Source organism: Canis lupus, chromosome 35, assembly GCF_003254725.2.
Source record: "Canis lupus dingo isolate Sandy chromosome 35, ASM325472v2, whole genome shotgun sequence".
Classification (NCBI taxonomy): Eukaryota; Metazoa; Chordata; class Mammalia; order Carnivora; family Canidae; genus Canis; species Canis lupus.
In genome coordinates, this window is record NC_064277.1 from 15,884,216 (window position 1) to 15,912,137 (window position 27,922).

General features: G+C 41.5%; 1 protein-coding gene across 12 annotated transcripts in view; it reads right to left on the reverse strand.

Moving 5' to 3' along the window:
- Window positions 1-27,922, reverse strand: part of ATXN1 (ataxin 1) — a 413,020-nt gene that overhangs the window by 336,569 nt on the left and 48,529 nt on the right. For 2 of the 12 annotated variants that reach the window (XM_049106008.1, XM_025444001.3), the window contains exon 1: window positions 18,615-18,731. The exons of 9 other annotated variants lie outside the window; for them this stretch is intronic. The gene's annotated coding sequence lies outside the window, so the exon portion shown is untranslated. Of the gene's footprint in view, window positions 1-18,214; window positions 18,405-18,614; window positions 18,732-27,922 lie in introns of those variants that run through there. One more of the 12 variants, XM_035710475.2, reaches the window with a different exon arrangement.

The window sequence follows — 27,922 nt, forward strand, 5'->3', positions numbered from 1 at the left end:
ACAGGGTCCCAGCAGGCATGGGACACCAGTTAGTGTCTCATGCTCCAGCAACTTAAAACTTAAAAGTGAAACAAATAACACCGAGGACTGGCCATTCACTATTCTTCATAAAGATGCCTGGTGGCCCTATAACCCTAAACAGCCAGAAAGAAGTCCAAACATTACCATGAATGTGGGATGTGGAATGTGTCAAAGAACTCTGTTTTTTTCCTTTATGAATGAACTGGCATAGTGTCTTCTTTGAGAAAACACATCATTAATTATTTCTTTTAGGATGCTTTCAATTATTCCTCGTCAATGAGAGGCTAGCTTCTAGAGATTCAGTGATGTCATCAAAAACTGAGAAGTACATCAGCGATCAAGCTAAGAGACTGAGAACATGGTATGGGAAAAGACTGGGTGTGGAAGAGATGCTGGATTTAGGAGCTAATACATTCCTAGCATGACAGTGATGACTGCTATCACTCCTCCACTGGACAGTGGTCCAAAGAGACACCCCGGGGCGGGGGGGGGCTCTTTGGGATACTCTGTCCATGCTACGAGTCTCTACCTCCGAGCCCTCTGCTGGACATTTTGGAAGGAAAAAGTGCTGCTGAAGACGAAAGGTCAAGAACCCAGAACCCGTGTCGACAGCAATATACCGAGGTCAGCCACGCAGTCCCACTTGTAGTCTCCAGCTGAGACTCTATCCGAAGAAACCAGGGCCAGAATGCCGCCACGGGGGACACACGAGATGACACTGCCTCTCCAAAGCTGTCACACTCAGGAGTATTTAGAGAAAAGGGAAAAAAGTGGTAACACCCGTAACATCCGCATCAGGGAATACCACGTAAGAGCCAATTAGGCCGACCGCTTGGCATCGCAGGCTCATGCATATGAAAAGGGACACACGGCATCAATGAGCAATAATGCACGGGGTTTGTGCACACCTCCGTCTTCCTAACTCCCATTAGCTCACCCTTGTCTGGATGAAAAGAGCTCAGTGAATCAATTGCTTCTGTTGAACTGTTTATGTATTTTCCAAGTCCTGATTAGGCCATTAGTCACCAAGCATATTGCACAGCAAACGAGAGTGCCTGCAATTATGCAACTTCCCAAGAACATGCAGAGAGCATTTACAGTGAGACCACAGTGCCAGCAAAATGTGAAAGGGAGATTATTCGTCAGCAGTTTTAAGAACCGTGCACTTAAATGCCAAATGAAATATATGCATGGCAGATAGCAGGAGCTGGGGTGGGGGGTGCGGTGTGGAGGGGAAAGAGGGAGGAGGAACGATGAAAGCACCAACATTTACTCTCCTGCCCATAGTAGAGCCCCGAAAATGAGAGCCACCCGGTGTCACAAACAACTGTCCATAAAACAGGCTCCAGTGTCTTCTCTCCACTCTGAGGGTAATGTCGGGAGGAGCCTTGATAAAACACAACCCAAAGGTATAGAACAACCGACTCTTGTCTCCTCCTCAGTCAGCATCTCATTCTCTTGCAGAGCCCCCCCTCCCACCGCCCCCAACACCTGTCAACATCCGTATCCAGACGCATTAAACATAGGGTCCAATGGGAAGTATCTCCCTCTCTCCTTTCGGCTATCTGTTCTCATCTTTCACGCTCGCACACAATCAGCAAAAATTATGCAATCACATATCTGAGGGCTTCCCATTCAAAACCATAAAGAACACTTCTAGAAAAAAAAGAAGGGAAGATGTGCGTGAGGCACTTCATGTTTTTTATCAGGACGCTGAACCACTTGCCCACACATTGCCTGGGATAAACCAGTGACAGACGTGAGTGAAGCTTTTATATTTTGTTTTTTGTTTTTTTTTTTTCAAGAAAATTTGCAAGGGGTCGGCTACTCAAAATCTCCCGGCAGAGAAATGGGAAATCATGGATCATGAGAAATGGATCAAAGCTTCTCCATTTACTGTAAAGTAATAACATAAGCAACAACCTTCTGAAGAGTGTTTTATAGTATTTTTCATGGCAAGGTTGTCACTCTTTGCTCTGTTAAGCCTCACCTTGCTACCTCTATTCATAAGCTTTATACGTATTTATTTGTTGAGTTATATATTTTAGCTGAACTTGGAATGACAGTTATTTTCGAGAGGCTGCCAACGTGGGTCAAGAGGAACCTCAGAAACCTGGCTCATAGTGGCTCTGGCATAAGGAACCCTGACAGCCAAAACCAACCAGAAAGCTGATGAGATCCAGGTTTCCAAAACACTAGTGGAAAGGCATCCTTCCCTCTGCTTTCTTCCATTAAGCTTTTGCAAAAAAAATAATAATAAAAATTTAAAAATTAAAAAAATTAAAAAAAAATTATTTACCGAAGAGGACTCCTTCCTTTTGTCACACAACCAACCACTTCCTTGTGTGTTCAGAGTGCAACCTAGAGGTCCGTGTGTCAGTCTAGCTGCAAGCAGGATGCAGCTTTCTTCACCTGGGACTGAGACAAGGTGTGAGACGGACACGGTGCCCCATGGGCCAGCACGGCAGACGCATCCGACCCAGCCGCCCACTGGATTCGCGGCCCAGAGTTTCTCCACTGACAGCCTTCCAAAACTAATTGTGGCCATTAGGATAAAGAGAGCAGTTTCTCGGCTTCAGGGCCTTTAGGGTTATTTCAGCTTTTCCACCTCCAGCTGTCCTGCAGGAACTTTTGACGTGGAGCCCACCTTACGATTCATAAAGCAGAAGTGTCCAGAAGAATGCTTTCCTGCTCCGCATCAGAGGGCCAAAGACCTGAGCCCTTGCTCTTCCACATTTCGGAGATTAGAGTCAACGGGTCTGGGGACTACTTGATGATGTTTATGACGGGCAGACTCTTGGATTTAGGCTTGGGACAAACAAACCTTTCACATGAGTTCTTAAAAACAGACAGTGTTCTGTTTGAATTCTTGAACCCCATTCTAGTACAAACATGCTTGGCATCTAGTGCCAGAGAGTTTTCTTCTTGGCAAACTGCTCCGCTGCCACCATGGGTATTACCACTTAGGATCCCTCCAGTCCTTCCTTTCTTCCCCTGCCCCTCATCCCCTTTCCCCTCAGATACTATCTGTGCCTCGGCTGCAGGGGTACAGGCTACGCATCTGGGTGCCGATGAGCTGTCAGAGCCTCTGGCAAGGGTCATGGTTCACGCCACACTTCTTCTCCCCGCCCCTCCTGGGTCTGGCATGATGACAGATGGCCATTTTTTTCATCATTTGTCTGTGACTGTGACACAGACCACAGAGTCAACAAACCCAGCCCATGACTGATCCTATGAAGACCCAGAGACAGCCCGAGGTCACCCTCAGCTCCAAGGACCTGGAGTTTCCACACTTGTTCCAAATGTCTTCAAAGGAGAGATGGCAGAGAGAAATAACCTTTCCCAGCTCTCCTCTCTATGCTTTTGGAAAGACCTTAGACTTCTCTGACAGTGAATAAGTAGCAGCCCTTGGAAATGATCAAATCCATACCCCCTCTTGCATTAGAAAATATTCTTTAGTGGAGGCCCGATTCCTTATTGGATTGCTTCCTGCTGACTAAGGATGATTTTTTTTTTTCCCCTAGGGATTGATTGAAACCTAAGAGTTGGAAATGTTCTTAAAGATCATTTGATTTAGTGGTCCTACAAACTGAAAATGCCTACTAGCTGCAGTAATACAGTTTCCTGGACCTCAACCTCCCTCTCCACCCCAAGCTCTTGGCTGAATGGGAAGAGGCCGAGAGGGGGATCCAGAGCTACTTCGGTGGTGGTGGTGGGGGTTCTGAAGTCACATCTGAAAACCACTGAGAGAATCCAACTTCCTCATTTTTCCTAAGGCCCAGAGAAGTTAGGTTACTTGTCAAAGGCCATACAACAGTTAATGAAGAGCCTGACTTCCACACAGTTTCCATGTCGCCAGACCACTGACATTCCTCTTTGCCTGCGTTTAGTATTTAAGTAAAGTTTCAGTCATTTGAGTCTCTGCTAATACAGATAATGTCTTCCTTTGGCTATATAATTCCATTTCTTTGAATTTATTGCGTAACCTACAAATTTTTGGTCTTACACGCAAGTGTCACCTTTCTCATATTAGGAGTGTTTCCTAAAAACAAATTATGGATTCTTCATTAATTCATCTTCATATTCTAGAGGTGATAGAGGCCTCAGTGAAAACAAATGAGAAGCACACTCAATGAAACTTTCTGTAGGAAAACCAAGGAAATGGCCAATAAACTAAATATTTGTTAACCTCTCCAAATAACATGCACACACACAAACGCACAACTACCCTTCAATTTCTGGCTCTAGGCACCACTTATTACCTGGGAAAGGACTTAAATGCTTTCAGTGTTTATGTGCCGTGAATGTATAAGTGTGCTATAAATTTTGTTCACTACTGAACATTTTGATCACTAGTGTCATTTGTTCATTAGCCTATAATATACACTGATAGTAAAATAATAAAACTGCATTTTGCACAACACTGGCCTCTCCACCCCACCATCCCCCAGCCCTGTTATTCAGAATGAGTGGGTACAAAATATTGGGTTTCCCCTTTTCTGGGGATGAACAACTGAATGAGTAACTAGTGAGGGCACCATAGGTAGTTCCCCCACCCACAGACCCTTTTGAAAAGAAATGCACAATATCGCTGCTGCACCCATACCACACACAAAAAAACCACCACTTTTAAAGTCAACTTCTTATATAAAATCCAGCAGTACTCCCTGTGAGGAGCTGAAGAAGAAAATACTGCTTTTTGTTCATTGTAGGGTGTATGTAGCAAGGAGTTATATTTAGCTAAATCTGAGTCTAATTTATATAGCTAACATAAAATGTTTACAGGTGATAAAAAGGTTAGAATTTATATCAAAATAAAACAGGAGATAGAGGGACCGGTCATTGTTCAACCTTTAAACCATTAAAAGCTAAAACATTCGCCAAGTGTTATTAAACCCTTAAACAGAAAGATAATTTCACAAGGTAAAGGTTATCTTCTTTTTCAATAAATTCTTTAAAAGCGGAAAGAATTGACTTTAGCTCTACCTATTTGTTATCTCTGTTCTACATACAAACTCTTAAAAATGGAATGCTTCCCAGAATAAACACATTCATAAGTATTGGATTATTGATATAATTTTATATAAATTTTAAATATTTCTGATAATTAAAAGAATATCATAATATAGAATTTCCTTAATTGATAATTTTTTTATCTTTGAAGAATCTTCCATACATGCATGCAAATTCCCAAAATGACAAATTAAGAAAAATACTCAAAATTTGTTGACTTTTAGCTTTTTAATACTATGATCTTGCAGGGCATGATGGTACAGGAAAGAACAGTTTCACTAATAATTTGTTACCCAGAGTACATATAGTCATCCCAAAACATATAACACAGAGTCTGCAATTTAAAAATCATATCAAGGGTGCCTGGGCAGCTCAGCTGGTTACAAGCCCAACTCTTGATCTCAGCTCAGGTCTTGATCTCAGGGTTGTGAGTTCAAGCCCTGTGTTGGGCTCCACACTGAGCATGGAGTCTACTTTAAAAAAAATAAAATAAATTAAATTTTAAAAATAACCATATCAAACTCTGATATATATGATGTATCTTTGTGGACTTCCAATCTTATGCTTTTCTGAAGTAGTATGTCCAGAGGCATGAAAAACAGAGGCCATTCAAATCTGGTAACACACCATGAATTAGTGAATTATCTTAACAGTTCCTGCCCTAATTAAGACCAGTAAGAAGGCATCCATCCAATATTCCAACAGACAGCCAAAGTTTCTGGTTGTGTAATTATTTACTTCGTAGGGGTCCACCTCAAAGGCATGAGACACACAGGTTTATAAGCATAATGCAGAAAAGAGATGTTTATGTAAAATGAATTACTTAGGACAAGTGAACTTCTCTGAAATGAAGATCCTTAGCCACTAGAACCACTCAATTTTACACTCTAGGCTAGAAACAGAAAAGATTAAATAATATATTCATACGTGGAGCCAATTTTTCCATCAATTAACAAGCAGGAGACCTTACAAGCATTTTAAGGCAAGATTTTTTTCTAAGTCCTACAAATACAAGTACAGCCTCTCCAGACTTTTTTTTAAACATAATTTATTTAAAGATGTAAACAAAGTCAACCAAATAAACAACAAATATTTACTGAGAACCTTCTATGTGGCCAAGATTATGTTTCTAAGTCCTAAGTACTTTTAGGATATTTACAAAATTATTTAACTTTATAAAGTATTTCAATAAATAATGCAGTCTTCCAAAATGTGCACAGGGCTGTAATTCCATCTAGTTTCTACAATGACACTATAAACCTTGGATGGAATTACAATCTTAATGTGAACAATCAGGGTGTGCTACTCCACATGCTTGGGGAGTCCATGATGAACTCAGTTTCTAAAATAATAACCACCAAGCCAATGGCATGTAATTACAACCAGGAAGCCAAGCTGTCTGCTGGCTAGTGTAGGAGAAATGTTCAGTTGAAAGTACCACTCACCTCCCTGTAGCAAAATATATATAATATATCTGAAAAACTTCTTCTTTTCCAAAATTTAAACCTTTTAAACTTCTGGGATGAGAAAATTTTCCACTAGAGTCTACCGATACATGTGTTCTAGATCAGTGCTGACAAGAGCTTCTAGATACTAACAGTAAAATCTTAGAATCTCCTAATATCACCTTCATACACCTAAAATGTAAACTCCAAAGAGTTCAATATATTAAGAAACAGGAAAAAAAAAAGCATGCTCATGGAGCCCTAGGAAATGACTGGCATTTCTTCTGATTCTTTGGGACTAGCCTGACATTTATTAACATAAACAAAGCAAAATGCCTTGTGTCTGTAAGAGGGAAAAAAATAAAGATTTATCTAGAGAGATTAAACTCTGGGCTGTAGAAAAATGAACTTAGAAACAGACCCAGAATTTCCCTGGGAAAACAAAAGACAATGACACTATGAATCAGCATTTTTCCTCAAGCAGCAAAGAATAAAAGAAGAAACACACACAGGAAAACAAACAATATGAGGAATGAAGACAAAGATGCATACAAATTTAATCTAGATATTTGTATTTGGGACACACATGATTTCCTTGATATTTTCATGCCTTCATCATATGAAACTTTATTTGGTACTTACAGAGGTCACCAAAACTCTGTTAATCAGTATTGCCATAGCAACCAGGAGACAAAATAATAATTCTCTGCCAGAAATCCTCCCCAAACAAAATACAAGGCATAAAGAAACTATATTTTCCTATGTGGCCACTTCCAACAGCATCATGCTTCTATCGCAGGGGTGTGTGACATTCCCTTGAAAACTCAGTTCACTGAGGGACCTCTTGTGGATTACGTGTCACTGGGTTCCTGTATCACTGACTTGAGAATTTTCTAATAACATTAGCTGTTCGGTTCATTTTCAAGCTCCTGGAGATTTATGTATACTATATCAGAGTGGTTGCCTAAAGTAGAAAGTATCAAGATAGGAAGAAAAAAAATGATGAATTTCCATGACAACGAGACATATAACTTAATGGCTTTACTGAAAAAGTCTTCTTGTTAAAAGAGGGTAGGGGGCTAACATAATGTCTGTCTCTTGGGGAGTTCATCCCTCCCTATAACTTGAGAAACACATGCTTGCTGCCAAGTAAATAAAGAATTCGTGGAACAGCTCTGAAGTCACAGACAGAATAAGTGGAGACAAGGTTCTAAGTTGATTTCCAGAGGCAAGTTGGTACACGAATACCAAGTTAACAGCCCGAGGCTTCCCTGGCTGAGGACCTCTTTATCAATGACAGGTAAACCCCCTAACTTTGGCCTCCTCCATAGAATGCCAACAAAATTCTGAAATTGTGAAGTACTGCTTAACACCGAAGGCTGAGTAATTTTTCATAAGTTGTAACATCCTCTTGGATGGAATGTCGCCAGCTGGACTCAACGTAATATGGCAAACCAAAAATACAAGGGTAATGGGGAAAAGAGGGAAATCCTTATATGTCTGCTTTCCACAAAATATTCTTGGTGACATTCAATCTGCTTTCCTCCTTCTCAGTGACAAATGCGGCTACCTACCAAAACTACCAATAAACTACTTCATAAAATTAAATCGAGTATCTTGAGATTCCCACTAATGATATCCCCAACAACCACCAGAAAGCTGGTTAGACAGCTTTCTCTTTTTCCGAGGTGCTTTGCTGAAAGGAAACGTGGGAATAGATGTGCATAGTGATAAGTGTGTGTATATGTGTGTGTGTGCATGTTTGTGTTGAAACATAGTACCTTCCCTCTACGCAGAGGGGATTTCCTGCCTGGCATAACCACCAGGCAAATGGAGACAATACTTTTTCTTCAGGACAGAGCCTGTGAGTCAGGCAGTGCTATGGGATTGCAATGCATGAGGTCTGCTGAAGTCATAGGAAAGCAAGTTTAGGGCCTGGAGCTGTTCTATTCCAGATGGAAAAGAATGGAAAAGGAGGTGAACTTTGTTGGCAATTAAAAAAAATTTTAAACAAATTTCTCATGTTTTCTCATTTGGGGTTTTTACCCATTCCAGGAGAGCGAGATGAAACAAACCAAAATGGTAAGTATTCTGGATTCCTACCAAAACATGGAAGAACCCGGCTGGTTTTTTTTTTTTGTTTGTTTGTTTGTTTGTTTGTTTAAAGTATTATTTGCACTCCAACTGAATAACCTCTAGGAGGAGGAGAACAATCCTGATAAGCTTGACCATGATCTGTAATACTCCACTCTATCAGCTACTTGACTTTGTCCAGTGCCCATAGCCCAGTACCGCTATGCCTCCTCCTGGAAACTAGACACGTGAAGGACATTTATTTATTCACATTACCAAAGAGATTAGCTCCAAAGTTCTCTTCAACATTTTACAGCTTTCCAGCCGTTCCTCATTCTTCACAGGTAATTAACCTATTGATGGGCTTAGAGCAGCAACAGTGTTAGAAGCCACAATACATTGATGATAAGTTATAAACCAGGGGAGAGGATAATTGGAAAATAGATTTCCAGGCTCATTGGAAAATATATTTCCATTTATTGAAATAAGCACACACAACTTTTCAGGAACATGTGAATCACAGAACTGCAGCATTGGCAGGGACCTCAGAAAAGCCTTCTGTTTCAACTCCTTTTCCGAATAATGAGAAAATGGAGGTACAGAGAGAGTGGCTTGTCCAGACAGATTGAACGCAACACGAATTTAGTTAGAGCTGTCTCAAGTCTGACTGGGCTACACAGTGTGGCATCCTCTTTCCCAGCTGGTCCCTTTGCAGATGGCTCAGTTCGAGCCACCCATGCCTCCTGCCCTTGGGTCACCCAATTACATGTTAGGAAAGATCTAGGAAATAATGACTCAGCTCTGAAAACTGAGAATAAGACAAAAGAATAAGAGGAGATCAGAGAGGAGGCAAAAAGACTCAAACTGCAACCTTCTTTATTATTTGCAAACACCACCTGCACCTACGAATGAGTGGTGACATAATGTGATGCACACTCCATGTGTAGTGATGAGGGTGATGTCCATGAGGAATTTCCCTGGACGGGTTACATTATCGGCTCTTTTCATCATGGGCATCAGCAGGCAGAGTGGCAAAGCTCCCTGAGGGCAGGAACCCCGTCTGTCTTGCTCATTATTAGAGTCCCTAAACCTAGAAAGTACAGGGCACAAAGTGGGTGCTCTATAAAATTCACTGAAAGAATGAATGTAAACTACCACGAGGCAAGAAGAAGAAAGACACATAGTTTGGAAGTGCCGACGTAGTGCTATCATGCATGGTAGGAAAAAATGAAAAAAAAAAGCCTATTTAAAATTTAAAAGAATGTTAAGGGGCGCCTGGGTGACTCACTTGGGTAAGCAGCCAACTCTTGATTTCAGCTCAGGTAATGATCTCAAGGTCATGAGGTTGAGCCCCGCTTAGGGGTCCGTGCCCAGTAGGGAGTCTGCGTAAGGATTCTTTCTCCCTCCCTTTTCCCTCTGCTCCTCCCCACGCTTGTGTGTGCTCCCGCTCTCTCTCTCTCAAATAAATAAATCTTTTTTAAAAAGGTGGGGAGGCGATGTTTCTAGCAGCAATGTCCACAATAGCCAAACTGTGGAAGGAGCCTCAGTGTCCATCGAAAGATGAATGGATAAAGAAGATGTGGTTTATGTACACAATGGAATATTCCTCAGCCATTAGAAACGACAAATACCCACCATTTGCTTCAACGTGGATGGAACTGGAGGGTATTATGCTGAGGAAATAAGTCAATCGGAGAGGGACAAACATTATATGGTCTCATTCATTTGGGGAATATAAAAAATAGTGTAAGGGAATAAAGGGGAAAGGAGAAAAAAATGAGTGGGAAATATCAGAAAGGGAGACAGAACATGAGAGACTCCTAACTCTGGGAAACGAACTAGGGGTGGTGGAAGGGTGGTGGAAGGGGAGGGGATGACTGGGTGACGGGCACTGAGGGGGGCACTTGATGGGATGAGCACTGGGTGTTATTCTATATGTTGGCAAATTGAACACCAATAAAAAATAAATTTATAAATAAAAAAACCTGCAAAAAAATAAAATAAGGTGGGGAGGGATTGTATTTATTAAAAAATGAGGTATGTTAAAAGCGTAAAGCATCTACAAAGCAATTGCCACCAGTTACATCTATTAAGTAGGTACCACAGTTAAACCAATAAAGTTCCTGTGTTAGCAGGAGCTTCCAGCCTGAAGCACATGGTCAAGAAAGCACTGTAAAGGGTGGTAAATGGTCATTGAGAAGACACTTTGAACAAAGAGGTAAAAGCCAAGCAAATGTGGTTGGAATGGAGGACAAATGGCAGCTTTAGGTGCTATGTGTTCAGACGGAATAAAAGCAGCCATTGAGTATCTTCTCATGAGCCCTATGTAGTTTATAGAAGTGACATGTAGTTTACAGAAGTGTCTGCTGGCAACCCCGGGCATCGACATTGCTCCTTATGCTTTTAAGTTCAAAATTCTACTTTATCACAGTCCCAAAGAAACTATATAACGAGTCATTTGGATGATCACTTTGGGTTCCTAGACAACTTGCTAGCTCTCTCATGATATGAAGTTGTAAGTGTAGACAAGTGCAGCTGGGTATAATAGTGTCAACAAATATAATGATCAGATTTGCCTACTTTCAAGACTCAAGGGGCAGCCTGGCTGGCTCAGGGCAGCCCAGGTGGCTCAGCGGTTTAGCGCCTGCCTTCAGCCCAGGGTGTGATCCTGGAGACCTGGGATCGAGTCCCACATCAGGCTCCCTGCATGGAGCCTCTTCTCCCTCTGCCTCTCTCTCTCTCTCTCTCTCTCTCTCTCTCTCTTTGTGTCTCTCATGAATAAATAAATGAAATCTTTAAAAAAAAAGACTCAAGAAAAACAACACATGCCATTAATACACACACATTCACACAAGGGGGAACAAATGTGATAGCTTTAAAACTTTTAATCTGGTTTTGGCCATTGTGAATAAATGATAATAGAAACTATTTTCAAAAATAAAGGTTACAGAATAAGCACTGTGTTAGGTGCTTTACATGTACCTCATCTCATTCTTAGAAAGAATTTAGGTGTTCTATCTCTTTGTTTTACAGATGAAGAAACTGAAGAGCAGTAAATCTCAAAATGGCAGATCTGGGCCCAAAACCCAACATACAGGCAGAGGTCTTTACAGATTCCCACAGACCTGTCTCCTGATTGACCTCACACTGGCGAATCTACACACTGAGTAGCAGTATGACATGGAGGAGAGAGCCTTAGCCACACAGCCCAAGCTCCTGGGTTCAAATCTCAGCTCCACCACTCACTAGCTGCATGCTCTAGCCTCTCACCGTGCCTCGGGGTCCTCCTCTCTAAACATCAGAATCACAACAGTACTCAGAGAACCAATATCTACCTACTCACACGGCTTTTGGGGAGATTGCATGAGCTGATAAACATGCCACAGAGAACACAGTAAGCACTCAAAAATATTACGGTATGCAAATGTTGAGTATCCTCTGGAATGCTAACAAAAACATTGAATTCTGGAGTCAAGCGGCCTTGGCCATCTATGTACTATGTGATCTTAGCCAACTCACTTAAGCTTTCTGAGGTCCATCTGCATCTGTAAAAATGGGATGCCAGCTGCCACGCTTCCTTCTTGGGATTGTCGTAAGAATCAAATAATGGGAGTGCCTGGGTGGGGTAAATGTCCAACTCTTGGTTTCAGCTCAGGTCATGATCTCAGGGTTGTGAGATCGAGCCCCGAGTTGGGCTCCGCATTCTGTGCAGAGTCTGCTTGAAGCTCCAAGTTGGGCTCCTCATTCTGCACGGAGTCTGTCTCTCCCTCTGCCTCTCCCCTTCTTGCCGCCTCTCTCTCTCTCTCTCTCAAATAAATAAATAAATCTTAAAAACAAAAAGAATCAAATAACAGATGACAAGTTAGGTGAGACAGCTTTCGACACTCAAGCACGCTCTATCTATACTACCATGGTCCGTGGGAATGATTATCATCAATTTTCAACCTCTCAAAACCAAAAAGATCATCCTTATCACATTCTCTCCTGCCTGCGAATTTAACATTAAGCAACAGTTCCAAAGTCTTGACACCACACTCCTTGGGATAACAGAACAAATGTCTGGTCAGCCAGGACTCAATCAGATGGAACTCTATTATCTGCCTCCTTCTGCACACCCACTGTGAGAAGGTAATTGATGTTCATCATGACCCCAAAGCACTCCAAGACTCCAAAGTACCTTCAGGGAAAGATTAAATTATATTCAGCCTCGTTTATTATAACGTGTATTTAATTATACTCAGATTCTTTGAAAACTGGTGACCTAGGAAAAGCACAGACAGAAAGTCACAGGTTCTCTCTGCTAACTGGAAGCTTCTCCTCACCATTCCACCTCCAAACACCCTTTATCAGAGTTTACTGTAAAACACAGCCCACTCAGGGGTAGGAAAAACTGGGAATCCAGCACACTAATTATACAAGTCAAAAGAACCTTGCCCTACATAATCCTCAAGGACCACTAATGTGCAGAAATATTAATGTCAAAATCTTGAAACGATGAAAAATTTAAACTATGTAAGATCCCTACATGTTTCAAGTAGAACTTTTGTTTTGCTAATAATGAGTTTAGACACTTGAACAAGGAATAACGTACATATACCACTATATATGTATATTATCAGTGCTCGGAAGTGTAAAAAAAGATCACTAATGGTGAACATTATGCTCTTTAGAGTGGGAAATAACATTTTGTTTGCTAGTTAAGCGTTGCTCCTTGTTTTAAAGAAATTAGGTGTAGGCTAATGAGGAACTTAATACAAAAATCAAGTTATACTTATTGGAGTTGTTAAATTATGGCTTTTTGCCCTTGTTAAAATTATTTCAATGAAGTTAACATTATATTTTCCAATTAAAAACTAAGATGCACATGTGAGTCTTATTTATTTATTTATTTATGATTTATTTTTTATTTTTAAATTTTTTGCAAATGTGAGCCTTAAATGTCGTATTTCGGTGTTGGGAGAAAAAGGACTGGTTGTATACTATTACACTCCATCCAATATATGGCTCCTTTCTGGAGAATTCCTCAGGAGAGTGGCCTCCCACCTCTGCCCAAACATCTTAGGTGACACAGGTTTCATTACCTCATCAACCAGTTTGTTCTATTTTCAGGCCATCTTGATGTTAGCATGTTCTTCCTCCAGTGGAAGAACTCTTAAAACTCCTAACCTTAAACTTCCCTTTTGTTCAGATTTATTTGGGTCCTCGGGAACCACTTCAGTAAGTGATTTCACTTCCCATCTGGCCCTCTGCTAGCCTCGCTCATTTTACCAGTTAAATAACAGCCTGCCTGTACACATTTTTCACTGTTCCTCTGTAGGCCATGGTGCCATTCCTCATAACCATGGGCCAGACCAGCTGAAGGGTCTTTGGCACCAAGGGTCCATGGGAGACTACAACAGGCAGGGTTGTAAGGACATTATGGGACTTGGTAGGCTTTCATGGGATCCAGGGATAGCACACACGGTTTCTATGAAAGAAATACTCAGAGTTCCAAAGGTCGGTTTATAATCTTTCCAAAAAGAATCAATTTATAGATCACTGCTTCTCCTTTGGGGGGAAATGTTTCTCTCTCACACACATACAGAGCATAATTTATCACTTGGTCTTCTTAGTCATGTGATGAGGCCAGTGCGTGTGTTGGTGGATGCATCAAGTCCCCCATCTCTTCCCCTCTCAGCTGAAAGAAGCTGACAAGAAGCAAGAGTGGTAGAGCCAACAAAGCCATGCTATTCAGATTGCCACCTCTCCTCTGCTTCCTGGAATAACAGAGCTGAAGAGAGCGGCCACGAGCATGGATTTCTCTGTTCCCAGGAGTTCCTACCCAAGTACTTGGACAATGCCAGCCAGGCACGTGGGACAGCCCGTGAGGGAATGAGATGGCCCCTGAAGCTCCTGGTTGACAGCAAACAGGTCTCCCGTTCTTCCTTGTTATAGTAAACACTGAAGTCCTATACAAATGTCTTATTATAGATTCATCTAGAACCATGACTGGTTGAAGCAGAGAAGGGACCTTATTTATTTTTATTACTTTTATCCAGTACCCATTTGGGCTGTCATTAAATTAAAAATGGCATGCACATAGGCAGCCCCTTACTTTATAGATTAACATCCTATTTTGCCTGGTACAGTCCTCTTTGGCTGGCTCAGCCTCCACCACCCAGAACATGGCCATGACTGCCTTGGCCAAGCTGGCAGGTGGGGATGGCAAGGGGTTTGGATTAAGGTAGACAATTCAGACTAGTGATTTTTATAAGCTTGGTTATCTGGTTTCCCTTAAGTTTACAACAGATGACACCAAGGCAAAGAAGAGGAGCTGTAAGACATGGCAGCCAAGAAAAGTGAATGAGACAGAGGCCACGACATCAAGAAGAATTACAAGCTTCTGGGGCGTCATAACTGTCCTCTATCAGTGTAATCACTTCAGAAAAATGACAATAAATCTCCAAGAAAAAGGATAAATTAATGTTCGCCCTCCCACACTCTATTTAGGAAACTGTTTACGGCGTTTTACGATAACTTCTTCCTGAAAATGTTGAGGTTTCTTTTTTTCTTCCTTCTAATAATGTCAGCACTTGATGCCTTTAAATATGCTGACTAAAACATACTATCTGAAAGCAGTTAATTCCAGGAGTATACAAAATTAAATATTTAATACGAAACAAAAGTGAATAATCATTAAGGAACTTCAAAGAATGACAGTTTTATATTCTTTTGTGCAGAGGAACATTTGAATGAAAGAAATTGACTTTCTAACCTCCTGGTCAGAGCTCTGGCTGTCAAGTATAAAGGACAAAATAATTTGAAGTACAAGGACGTCACCAACTGCTATAATCTCCCCCTTGGACTTCCTTAAGACCCCTCCCGGCCTTCCATTCTCCTCAGATCCCAGTTATTGCAACACTAATATTTAGAATATTGTTGTTTAACAGCATTTACTCCACTCTTTTCTTGTTCCTTTGCACTTAATTTTTTTTTTTCGATTTTTTTGTGGTCTCTGAAGAGCTAAGCCTAATTTTCCCTCTTTCTCTTAAACCCCTTCTTTCTGTGTTATTTTTCCCCATAGCTGTCCCCAACTCCCCAAATCTCTCATAAAGGAGGCTAACCTCCCACTAGGCTTAATCCTCAAATGTTTTCAATTTACTCACGGAAGAAAAAAAAGCCACCTCAACATTTTCAGGAAGACATTATCGTAAAATGCGGTATAAAGTTTCCTAAATAGAGTGCCCATAGTAAGTAAATGACCAACCTGCCTTTCCAAAAGGGACCAAACATTTCTGCCTTCTGACTTTCTAATATACTCCTAACAAAGCCAAACGGGGATGAAACAATAATAAAATCGGTCTCTTCACAACACTAAGGACAAATAAATAATCGAGTCCTTATAGGCAATGGGTACTGTTCTCACCAAGCAAAAGCCACAGTGCTCCTGCACCCCACCTACTAGGAGAAGGAGACCCACTAGGCCCTGGGGAGCCCTGCCCAAGGGGGATACAAGGAGATCCCTTCCCGAGTATCTACTGCCAGTCCTGGAGACACACCTCACCCTCCTCCGTGCCTCCCTATGGCTAAGAATACCAGGAGAGTGTTTGCCCATTCCTATCATCTCTTCCCAGGACACACAAAGAGATACTGTCACAGAGATTAATAAAGGCAAAAAAAGGGGGGGGACCATTTCCACTGGGAGTGATTAACTTTTCACCTGCATTGCAAATAGACAGTGTCCATCCTTTATTTGAACAGCACCTGGAAACTCCAAATCTAAACACATCACTCGGTCATTAGTGACTTGCACTGAAGAAAGGGCTTCAGTGGATACATAACTTGAGCAACCCATGAGGGAGAACAAGAATGTGTCTGAGCTGCACAGGACCAGCCCCTCTCTACCTCTCCACTCTGCCTCCCAAGACCTTGGAGGGGGCATTTTCTTTTCTTCATTCACACTGAACACAATGCTGGGCTTTTCTTTAACAAATAAACCTTTTTCTAAATAGGGTTGAAACTTCTAGGTAGTCAAAGCACACTGATGGGCATTAAAGACTGTGTGACATATGTACATACACGGTCATGCTGTATGGTAATGAGATTTCATGGAGGAAAGTTGTTTTTTTCTCATTCTTCTTGAAAGATGAGAACAAATTACATTGAAACTATAAATTTTCAAAACTAAGCCAATTTGAAGTTAATCCCAATAATAGAAAAAGATCCCAACTGAAGCTAAAATGTTATGCCCAAAGAAGAAAAAACACTGAGCTAGGAATCTCTGGAGAGCTGTTTTTTCAGCCTCAGCCCTTATACAAACGAGCTGTGTGTTGTAGGGCTGGTCACTTAACGTCACTACGCCTCGGATTTCTCTCTGTAAAATTAGAACATTCGGTAAGATTTAAAGACCTTCCACCAACTCTAAAATTCTGATTCTATGACTGTCCTTCCAATTCAATAAAATGAAATACAGTGTTCAATGCTGCTTTCTTTTTCAACTAAGCTCATTTTTTTGAAAGGCAGACAAGCTCCAATATGCCAAGAAAATCTAACCAGAGAGGATTTTTTTTAATCTCACTCGTGCAACCAAGGTCTGTCCAGAAATTAATACCTGATCTTGACTTCCAGAAAAAAAAAAAGTCTCCTTTTTTGTTTTCTTCTGTGCAATGCTCAGTTCCCCACTAGACAAGACATAGTATGTGCCTGTAGAAGTTCATGTGTATTTGCTGCTCTGCTGTGTTCAAGGGTTCAGCAGCTCTAAGGTAGAAAGCAACTTCTCTATTCTTCACTGTTTACACTGTGTTTAAAAGGGCAACAGAAACGGCTCCGAAATACCCAGCCAAATCTTGCTGTCCTCTGTCTGAACGGTTACAAGCTACAGGCTAATCTCAGAATCTGTGACCTCACCACCCAACGCTTTACAAACTGAGTAACTACTTCCCCCGTCCGTTACTACTCAAATGACAAAAGTGAAAATAAAAGGGAACTGCAGGTTAGGAGTGAGTAAGGATGCCGAGGGAGAATAATCAGGTCTCCCTGAATCCAGAGGCACATTCCAAGTGGGCTTCGGGGCTGAATCATTTGTTTATCGATGGTTTTATCCCCCTGGCTCCTCACTGTGCAGCCTCAGAACTGCTTGTGGGTCATCGTAAGAGGGTTCTTAAGCACAATGTGACTTCCAGGGAGAGAGCTAAGCCAGACCACACGGGGTGAGCCAGCAGGACAGATACTAAAAAGCGATAAGGAGAAAAAGAGGCACTTGTTTTCATTAATGCGAGACCTCACCAACTTCCTTAGACTTCACCAAATGAAATGTCAGACTCACGTGATTTTGAAGAGGAATCAACTTTTTTTTTTCCCTTTGCCTCTTAGAAGAGAAACACATTCAAAAGTCAGGACTTGACCACACAGACTTTGTTCATCAACATGAAAGACAGAAAAGAAAAGAAAGAAAAAAAGAAAAAGAAAAAGAAAAAAAAAGAAAAAGAAAAGAAAGGTTTCCCAGTAGGAAGCAACACAGTCCGGAGTTTAAAAAATAAAACTCATCTGCTCAGGATGAAACAAACACACTACTCAAAATAAACTGAATGACACCTAAAATGATCTGCTGAATGAAAAGAAACGCTGTTCTAAGCCCTCCCCCTCCCAAAAAAATAAGCGACTACGAAGCAATGGGAGCTTACTCTGTCTTCCTCAATTACAGTTTCACGGAACACATGTGGCAGGCAGCTGGTGCAGATCGGCTCCCCTAGATCCCGATTCCGGGGTCTTCTCCGACTTTCCCGTGGCCGCCCCTTCCTGCCAGCCACCCTGGGAACTTGGGCCGGCCCTTGGGAGCGAGGTGCCCAATCCTTGAAGAACTAAGCTCCGGCAAGGATGTGGGAACGTCCTTCTTTCTCTGGATCTGGGGTACAGATGGGAAAACACCGCCTGTTCTGCCTGTGTGGTTATTCTGTTTCTGCTGGGGGCACATCTCCCCATGTTCTGGACTCTCTCCCCCTCCCTCCCCACGGCCATTCCTGGCTGATGGGGGGGCCGGAGGCGGCGTGGGGTGGGGGGGTGGGGGGTCAAGTGTAACCTTACCAGGAGATCGAGTTGTCTGGTGCCGAGCAGGAGTCCCCAGATAACCGCGTAATCGTGGCCATTTAGAGAGAAGCACAAGGCTACTCCTGTTCCTTTTACTGTCGCGGTTGCCATGGCCGACCCAAACAATATACCCAGCCCAGCTCCTCCGTCCTCCCCCTCCTCCTCCCCCCTGACCACCTCCCACAGACCTCCAATGTGGGCAGGAGGAGGTGACAAGTGCTCTGCTCGCAGATGGGCACAGAGAGGCTGCACAGGCTGCACAGGCTGCAGAGACCGAATGGGCAGGGCAGCCCCAGCCCCGAGGGCACGAAACGGGCAGAGCAGACACACTGTTTGTAGCTGCCGGGCTCCGCTGCCCCGCGTTTCTGCCTCATTTTCCCAAGTGGGAAACGGCTCTCAAGAAGGACAAGCAACCGGAGAGAACCCCAACTTGAGAAAACAGAGATCACCTTTAAACCTTGGTTGTACTACAATCAGCAAAACGAATGGGGGAGGGGGGGAAAGGCAGGGAGATCCTGGGGGCAGTGGCATCGGGACACGGGCAGGACCGCCCCGAAGGTCGCCTGTCGGCGTCTGGGTCACATGTAATTAACAAGCCTGTGATCTTCTTGTTTAAGGCAAATTCCTGTTTGAAGACGCCATTTAAAAAAATCCAGACACAGAAACCACACAAAGAAAGAAAGGGAGAGAGATTTACCCTAAAAATAAACCACCAATGAATTTTTTATAATACATTTTGAAAGTAAAGACCGACGAGCGCAGGGCATCGGTCTCGGGGGATGGAGCACCTGGACGGGACCCAGCTCCGCAAGCCGCTGTCCCTCCCGGCTAGTCATCTCTCAATCTGGAAAAGGGGGGAATGGAGCGAAGGGTCTTTAACCTCCCCTGCAACTCTGAAATCCACCTCACAACCTCCACGAACCGTGCTGCCACTAGGTCTGCACAAAGTCACATGGACAAGAACCGGGACATGGGACACCACCATCTGCATTCTAACAGGTGCTGCGCCGGGCTGTGGGGTCAGGGTGACGCTTCCCCGCTTCCCAGGGCACTGATTTGAGGGAAACTCACACCTAACCTAAAACACTGCCGCTCTAGGACAGTCGTGGCATACATCACTGTGAATGGACTTAGTGTCATGGAACCCCACTTAAAGATGCTTATTAACATGGCAAGTTTTACGCTGTGTATTTTTAGTACAGTAAAAAAAGAACATCCACATAAAAGAGGGGAACCTGTGATGTGGCCCACACTGCAGGAATGCTCTGAAGTGGGCACTGCATTAAAAACGAAAAAAAGAGGGGGGCACCTGGGTGGCTCAGTGGTTGAGCATCTGCTTGGGGTCCCAGGATCGAGTTCCGCATTGGGCTCCCCACAGGGAGCCTGCTTCTCCCTCTGCCTATGTCTCTGCCTCTCTCTGTGTGTCTTCATGAATAAATAAAATCTTAAAAAAAAAACCTAAAAAATTTTTTTTAAAACATGGTGTTTAGTGTTCATTTCTTATCTATTTTAATTTGGTCTCTAGGGTCTGCTGAGCACGGTTTCCACTTCCACCCAGGCAGGAGAGAAATGGCTCGTGAGCTGTTTCACAGAGGACTGTGTCTTCCCTGCCCACTCCCCTTCCCCACAAAAACTCATCCTACCGCCTCTGTCAAGAGCTACAGATCCCGCCTAAAAGCTCTGTGAGACACTCCCTCGAAGAATCTGCAGAGATCAAAATCTCAAGTGCTTGCTTGCCGAGGGACTGCTGTAATTTGAGGTGTTGCTTCCTTTTATTTTTTTTTTTTTTTTTTTTTTTTTTTTTTTTTTTTTGCTTCCTTTTAAAGAATAAAAAGCAGATGCTCTAAGCTGATGAAAGTAAATGTCCTTTCAACACGTCTCTTTCTCTCGCACTTGAAACTCTTACCAGCGAGAAGTGCTTCTCACACTCAGGCAGGTCATTTCTGCACTTTTTACTTTTTCTTTGAAGGCTCAGAGCAGTGTGACTCCACACCTGGGTTAAATGATTCCTGACGGGGAGCCTCCTGAGGGCACCCCACACAAGGGCGTGCGGGCAGACAGCTGCCTGAATCCACGCATGGCACCAAGGGCATCGTCCCCCTACGGCAGAGCTGAAGGCATCCAAAGCTTCTCGGTGATCTTGCCACCAAGTCTCAAAGCCACACACAGAGGCTTAGTCATTTCCAGATTCTGCACAAATACATACCTAAGAAATCACCCTACAAGGACCCCAGTGTAAATAAGGGAGGGGGAGGGGAGGCAGTGCCAAAGGGTCTACTGAATTAGATCTAATCTCGGCCCCGCTAGAATTTTGGAAACCTCATGACCTGCCACTAGGCGTCTTCTCTCTGTAAAATGTACACAGTGGACCCAAACCATCCTTGAAGCCCTATAAGCTGGAGCACTCCATGAGCACGTGTGATCTGAATATGGTACAACTGCCCCAGGCCATTTACGCAGCAGGCCGAAGTCAAGGTGGACTGGAGGGGTTAGGGGGAAGCAGCAATCAGCACAGAGTGAAGGCAGTGCCACTGGCTCTCAGCTCCACCTAAAACAATTAGAACCCCAACTGTGTTGCCCAGCCCCACACGAGGTTCTGGGGAGATGCAGAAGGCACTCTGGTCCTCAGTGAAGCAACTGCCAGAGGAGGTCACTGAAATTCAATCATGGAACTGAATAAAATCACGTAAGTTAAACACCTAGTACAATTCTTTGATGTAGCAAACACATAAGCTGCAGAGGCCCCCCTCTGAGGTCTAGAGCTGTTTATCCAAGTACGTGCTGGACACCTCCAACTGGAGGCCCTCCTTAGTTCTTCTGCTGGGTTCCCCAATGTAATGAGTGGTATCACTGTTCACCCACTTATCCAAAGCAGAAACCCCGTCCTCTCACTCACCTTCAAGTCCTTAGATTCTGCCTCGTTAACAGCCCTCCAATCTGCTGTCTCCAGCCTGGTCCTGTCATTTCCACTGTCACTCCACGCTCCCCGAGAACAAGGGGGCTGAGTCTCCTGGTCCGTGCGGGATCCAGAGCACACAGACCAATGATTAGCATGAAGCAGGTGCTCCACGGTGGTTAAACAAACATTCCTCTGTCACCACCTGAATTTCTCTAACTGTTTCCTCTCTGGTCTCCCTGCCCACCACCTGGTCCCTTTTTATGCCACCTGCATCGCACTAGAAAAAAATGAGGTTTTTAAAACACACACCTGACTTCTCATATCCCTGCCTCACATCCTTCAGTGGGTTTGGGGTTTGCTTCACATTCCGGGTAAAAGCCAGGTTCCTGGGTTTGGCACAAGAAGCCCCTTCCTGATCCAGGCTTGAAGCTTTCCAGTGCCATCAGGCCTGCCTCCCTGACCTGCTCATTGCTCTTCTGTGTGCCCATGCATGCGCCATTCTGCACTTGTCTTTGTCTCTCCTTGCACCTGCTTGTCTGAACTACTCCTCATTCCCAAAAGCTCGGTTTGAAGGACATGCATTCTGCAAGCCTCCCCTGACTTCCTTTATCCCCACGTCATTCTGATTTAGAGGCCCTTCTCTGTGATTCTGTATTCTGTGCAGGCATTCATGAAATATTTGTCAAATTAATGAAGAATGCAGGGAGGGAAGGAAGGAAGGAAGAAGGGGGAGGGGGATGAAGAGAGACAGTGAAGCTCAAAAGAAAGAGAAGCCCCTGAAAGGATTAAGTGTTTCTTAAAAGGTTAAGAAAACCAGTTAGTGTCAGAACTGGGACAAGAATCCAGGCCTCCTAATTTTCTCTGATGGATCTTCTTCCAAATCCAACCTATAAATGTTTTCTCAGGGATCTCTTCTCTTTCATTCTCTGTTGAGTCCTGTTGAAAGACCTCCTACAGTTTTACTGACTATTCCCAAATCTTTGTCTCCTATCAACTCTAGAAGTATATACCCAATTATCTGCTACCTAGATGTTCCCATCAGCAATCCAAGTTTAAGATGACAAGGAATAAAATAAAATAATTACATGATCCCCTGCTCTGCAATGCAAAAACAACGAAAACATTTCTTTGTCCTGGATCACCTGCCGCGTTCTACGCCCATTCATACCGTCATCTGAGACAGAAATGTGGAAATCAGCATTCAGTTTATTTTATTTTATTTTTTATTTTTTAGATTTTTTAATTTATTTGTTCGTGACAGATACATAAAGAGAGTCAAAGACACAGGCAGAGGGAGAAGCAGGCTCCATGCAGGAAGCCGGATCTCAGGTCTCCAGGATCACGCCCTGAGCCGAAGGCAGATGCTTAACCGCTGAGCCACGCAGGTGTCCCAGCATTCAGTTTTTTAAATGATCACTTCCGTACCAGGATATGTCATGTATTTTACATGTTTTACCTCGTTTAGCCCTTCCAACAAATACCTTCAGCAGAAATAGGATAACTGGAATTTGGAAAAGAACAGAGCAAAAATAGTAAAGAAATGTAATATATTTACCACTCATGCTTAGAGTCATTGACTTCTCTTTCTCTCACACTCCTCACCTACAAACACCCTGAGACTACCTATGACCCCCCCATCTTTTCACTGGACAGCCACTATACTAAACTCTTCTGCGCTACTGCAACAGGCCCCTGGAGGTATCTCTGCCTCCAGCATCACCCCAATCAATTCTACCCTCCACTTTGCCAGAAGCATGAACTTTCTAAAAGATCAAGTCCCTTCTGGTTCCATATAAGATGGGGCCGTTGCACAGGCTGCAGACTGATGCTCATCTAAGAGTTATGCCCATTAACCAACACAAGTATTCAGGGAAACTCTTGGAGAAACTCAGGGGAAGAGTGTTAGAAACAGGAGAGGTCTAATGGTTATGAGGTGGAGAGGAATTTAGGGAACAATGAAATCATTGGTTAGTCTTAGGGGAAGCTAAGTTTAGGTTAAGAAAAAGGTAAGCACTATAAGAATAATATAAAATGTATTCTTTTTAAACTACCCAAAGAAAGTCCAATCTATCTAAAGGATGGAAGGAATGGGGGGTGAGGGGAGGAGAAGCAAAAATAAATGACAAGTAGAAAACATTAGAAAAAGCTAAAAAGTCTTAATGAAAATAATAATAATTGGGTATAAAGTCACTAATCAAATAACAGAGACTAGTAGGGGTGCCTGGGTGGCTCAGTGGGTTGAGCGCCCGACTCCTAATTTTGGCTCAGGCCATGGTCTCAGGGTCAGAAGATCAAACCTCACAAGCCTGTTTAGGATTCTCTCTCCCTCTCTCCCTGTCCCTCCCCACCACTTTTGCTCCTTCTCTAAAAAATTAAATAAAAATAAAAAATAACAGAGAGTAGTATTGCACTTCAGCTATACATAATATGTGTGGGGGGGGACCGCGATCCTTTTAAAATGAAGTATAAAACAAAGACAAAAATGAACTAAAAATTATGAATGAAATAAAAACAAAATCCAGGATAGTACTTTTATTATCAAATAAATGTTATATAAGGTAAAAAGCATCTGGAGACACTATACACTGGCAAAAGGAACAACTAATAAAGAAGACTGTATGATCATGATATATATGCATCTAACAAAATGGCCCCAAAATATTTAAAGCAATATTTAAAGTAAAATATTTAAAATATTTTCCCTATGGGGAAAATCAGATAAATCAAAAAAATTAAAAATGCAGTTAGCAACAACAACAACAAACCTTAAAAACTCCCCATATCCCTGGAAATTAAAAATACTTACTATTAAATAACCCTGAAGGAAACAAAATGGAAGTAATAAAATACAGATACTCCTTGAATTACAGTGGGGTTACATTGTACAACTCATAAAGCCACTGTAGGATGAAAATATCTCAATTCAAAAATGCACGCAATAGCCATACCCTACCAAACATCACAGCTCAGCCTAGCCTACCTAAATGGACTCAGAACACCTGTATACTTATGTACTTTACTGAAAGTGAAAAACAGAAGGGTTGTACAAGTACAGAATAGTTGTCAGTGTTGGGGTTGTCTACCCTTGTGATCCGTGGCTGACAGAGCTGCCACTGTCCTGCCTCATCAGAGATGATTGCACTGCATTTCCTAGCCTGAGAAAAGACTAAAATACAAAATTCGAAGTGTGGTTTCTACTAAATGCATTATTGCTTTTGCTCCATCATAAGGTCAAAAATCATAAGTCAAACCATCTTAAGCTGGGGACAGTTTCTATTGAATTATATAATACAAGTATTTATTATATATCAAAATCTGTGCCATATGGCAAAAATGTGAGGGTTCACCGCAAGTCAGTAACTGACATCTGAACACCCTACAGCTATTATGGCCACATCCAGATCAACAGACTTGTAGATGAGGAGAATTACCAGAGCTAAAGGACCACTTTATAATAATTAAAGAGTATAATATTCATTAGGAGGGTATGATAAACCTAAAAGTGTATGCACCCGTTAACAGGAAAGAAACATTTCAAATCAATGATCTAGAAAAAAGGAGAATAAATTAAAGCCAAAGTAAGGACAAAGAAGGAAATAATAAAGATAAAAGCAGAAATCAATGAAACAGAAAACAAGCAGCAGTTCATTCTTGGAAAGATTAATAAAATTGATTACCTCCTAGCAAGACTAATCACAAAAATAAAAAGAAAAAACAAAATAACCAATATGAGAAGTGAAAAGGGGGATAATTTTGGAGATCCTACAGACATTCAACAGATAATAAGGAAATATTATAAGCAGTTTATGCCAATAAATTTGACAACTCAGATGAAAGAAATAATTTCTTGAAAAATATAAAACATAATTTACCAAAATATAATGAAGAAAAAATTAAAAATGTGACTACTCTGCTCTCTGTTATGAAATTAAATTACCACAATCTTTGGCACACCATGATTCAATTGTTATGTATCCTAACTGTGGTGGTAGCTATTTAGCTCTATATTTGTATTAAAACTCGGAGAACTGTATACCGAAAGAAAAAGAGGATACTTTACTATGTATTTTTAATCATACTGTAATACTTCTAGAACCTTTGCATAAAGAAAAATCTAGGCCCAATGGTTTCACTACCGAATTTTACCAATTTTTTTAAAGAAATAAAATCTTGCAAAAATTCTTTCAGAAAACAGTGAAGACAGCAATATTCTACCACACATTTTATGAGACTAACATAACATCAACACCAAAACCTAGTAAATACTACACCATGGAAGAAAATTAGAGACAAATATTCTTAATGGACGCAGTCGTAAAAATACTTAATAAAATATTAAAAGAATAGTAAGAATAGGGACAACTTCATAATGATAACTTTTTCTTATCCCAGAAACTCAGGGTTGGTTAAATATTTAAAATAAATCAATGTAATTCACCAGGTAGAGGAAAAAAGCTACATCTTATTAGATGCAGAAAAAGAACCACAGGAAATTCAAAATCCTTTGCTGATAACAAACATCCTCTGAAAATCAGGAATAGAAGGAAATCTCTTGAAGCCATTAGAGGACAACCATGAGAAACTTAAGGGTTAACATCACAGTTAATAGTGAAAGTGTGAATGCTTTCCTCCTAAGATAAGGAACATTGTTATGTGCCTACACTAGTAAGCAAATTTAGCAGTCCATAAGACAACGTCAATAAACAAAAATCAATTGTATTTTCCTATCTAAACATTAAATAATTTGAAAATAAGAGTCTAAGAAACTAAATTTATTATAGTATCAAAAAAACAAAATACGATTACACTTTACAAAAAAAAAAGGGAAACACAAAATACCTCTGCAAAAACAGGAAAATATTATTGAAAAAAATTAGTAAATAAAAGGACAGGGAGATACGGTATGTTTTTGGATTGGAAATCTCAGTTGTTACTGTGTAAATTGCCCTTAAATTGATTTCTTGTAATTCAATGTAATCCAAACAAAATTCTAAAAGGCTTTGTTTTCAGCTGTACAATTTGTTTTATTTATTTTATTTTGTCTGCTGTTAAGCTTTTGTTTTAGTTAACAGTGTTATACCTTAGTGCTCATCACAACAAATGCATTTAAAAGGCTTTTTTAAAAATTGCAACTCAATGCTAAAATTTATAGGGAATTTTAAAGAGATAGAACACCCAAAACAATCTTTTTTTTTTTCACCCAAAACAATCTTTTTTTTTTTTTAATTTTTATTTATTTATGATAGTCACACAGAGAGAGAGAGAGAGAGGGGCAGAGACACAGGCAGAGGGAGAAGCAGGCTCCATGCACCGGGAGCCCGACGTGGGATTCCATCCCGGGTCTCCAGGATCGCGCCCTGGGCCAAAGGCAGGCGCCAAACCGCTGTGCCACCCAGGGATCCCTACCCAAAACAATCTTAAAAAAGAAGTACAAAGTTAGAGGATTCATACTACCAGACTTACCATAAAGCTATTTTAATCAAGTTAGTAGGATATTAACATTAGTATAGCGTGCAGATCAATGGAATAAAAATGAGTCTTGAAACAGTAAATATACAGTCACTTGATTTCTAACAAAGACAATAAGGCAATTTGATGAGGAAAGAAAATCTTTTCCATAATTGTTTGATACATTTCAATAAATGCATGAAAAAAAATTTTGAACCTTGACTTTAACTTCACACCAGGCATTAAAACTAATTTGAGATGGGTCACAGATTTAAATAGTAAGGCTAAATTTAAAAGTAGAATAGCTTAGTAACCAAAGGATAAATAAAAGTTTATAAAGACAGAAAAATTATTTATCGTAAAAAATTATAAATTAGATTTTATTAAAATTAATAACTGCTTATTCAAAAACACAGTTAAGAAATGAAAAGATAGGGGTGCCTCGGTGGCTTGTTCAGTTAAGCGTCTGACTCTTGGTCTCAGCTCTGGTCTTGATCTCAGGGTCATGAGTTTGAGCCCCATGCTGAGCTCCACACTCGGTGTGGAGCCTACTTAAAAAAAAATTAAAAGGTAAGTCAAAACACTGGGGTGAAATGTGGTAATACAGATATCTGATGAAGGACTTCTATCTAGGATATACAAAGAACTCTTATACATCCAAAAGAGGCAACTGAACCCAATTTTTTAAATGGTCAAAGGACTGGAACAGACACTGAACAAATGGCCAAAAGCACATCAAAAGGGTGCTTGACATCATTAGTCATCAGGAAATGCAATTAAAATCATGTGATATTTCATTTAACCACTAGAATCGCTAAAATTAAAAAGAGCGAGAACACTAAATATCGGTGAAGATTTAAAGTGACTGGAACTTTCACACACTCCTAGAGGGAGCATACAATGCTACTACCACTTGCTTTTTATAAGCAGTTTCTTATAAAGTTACACACCTACCCTG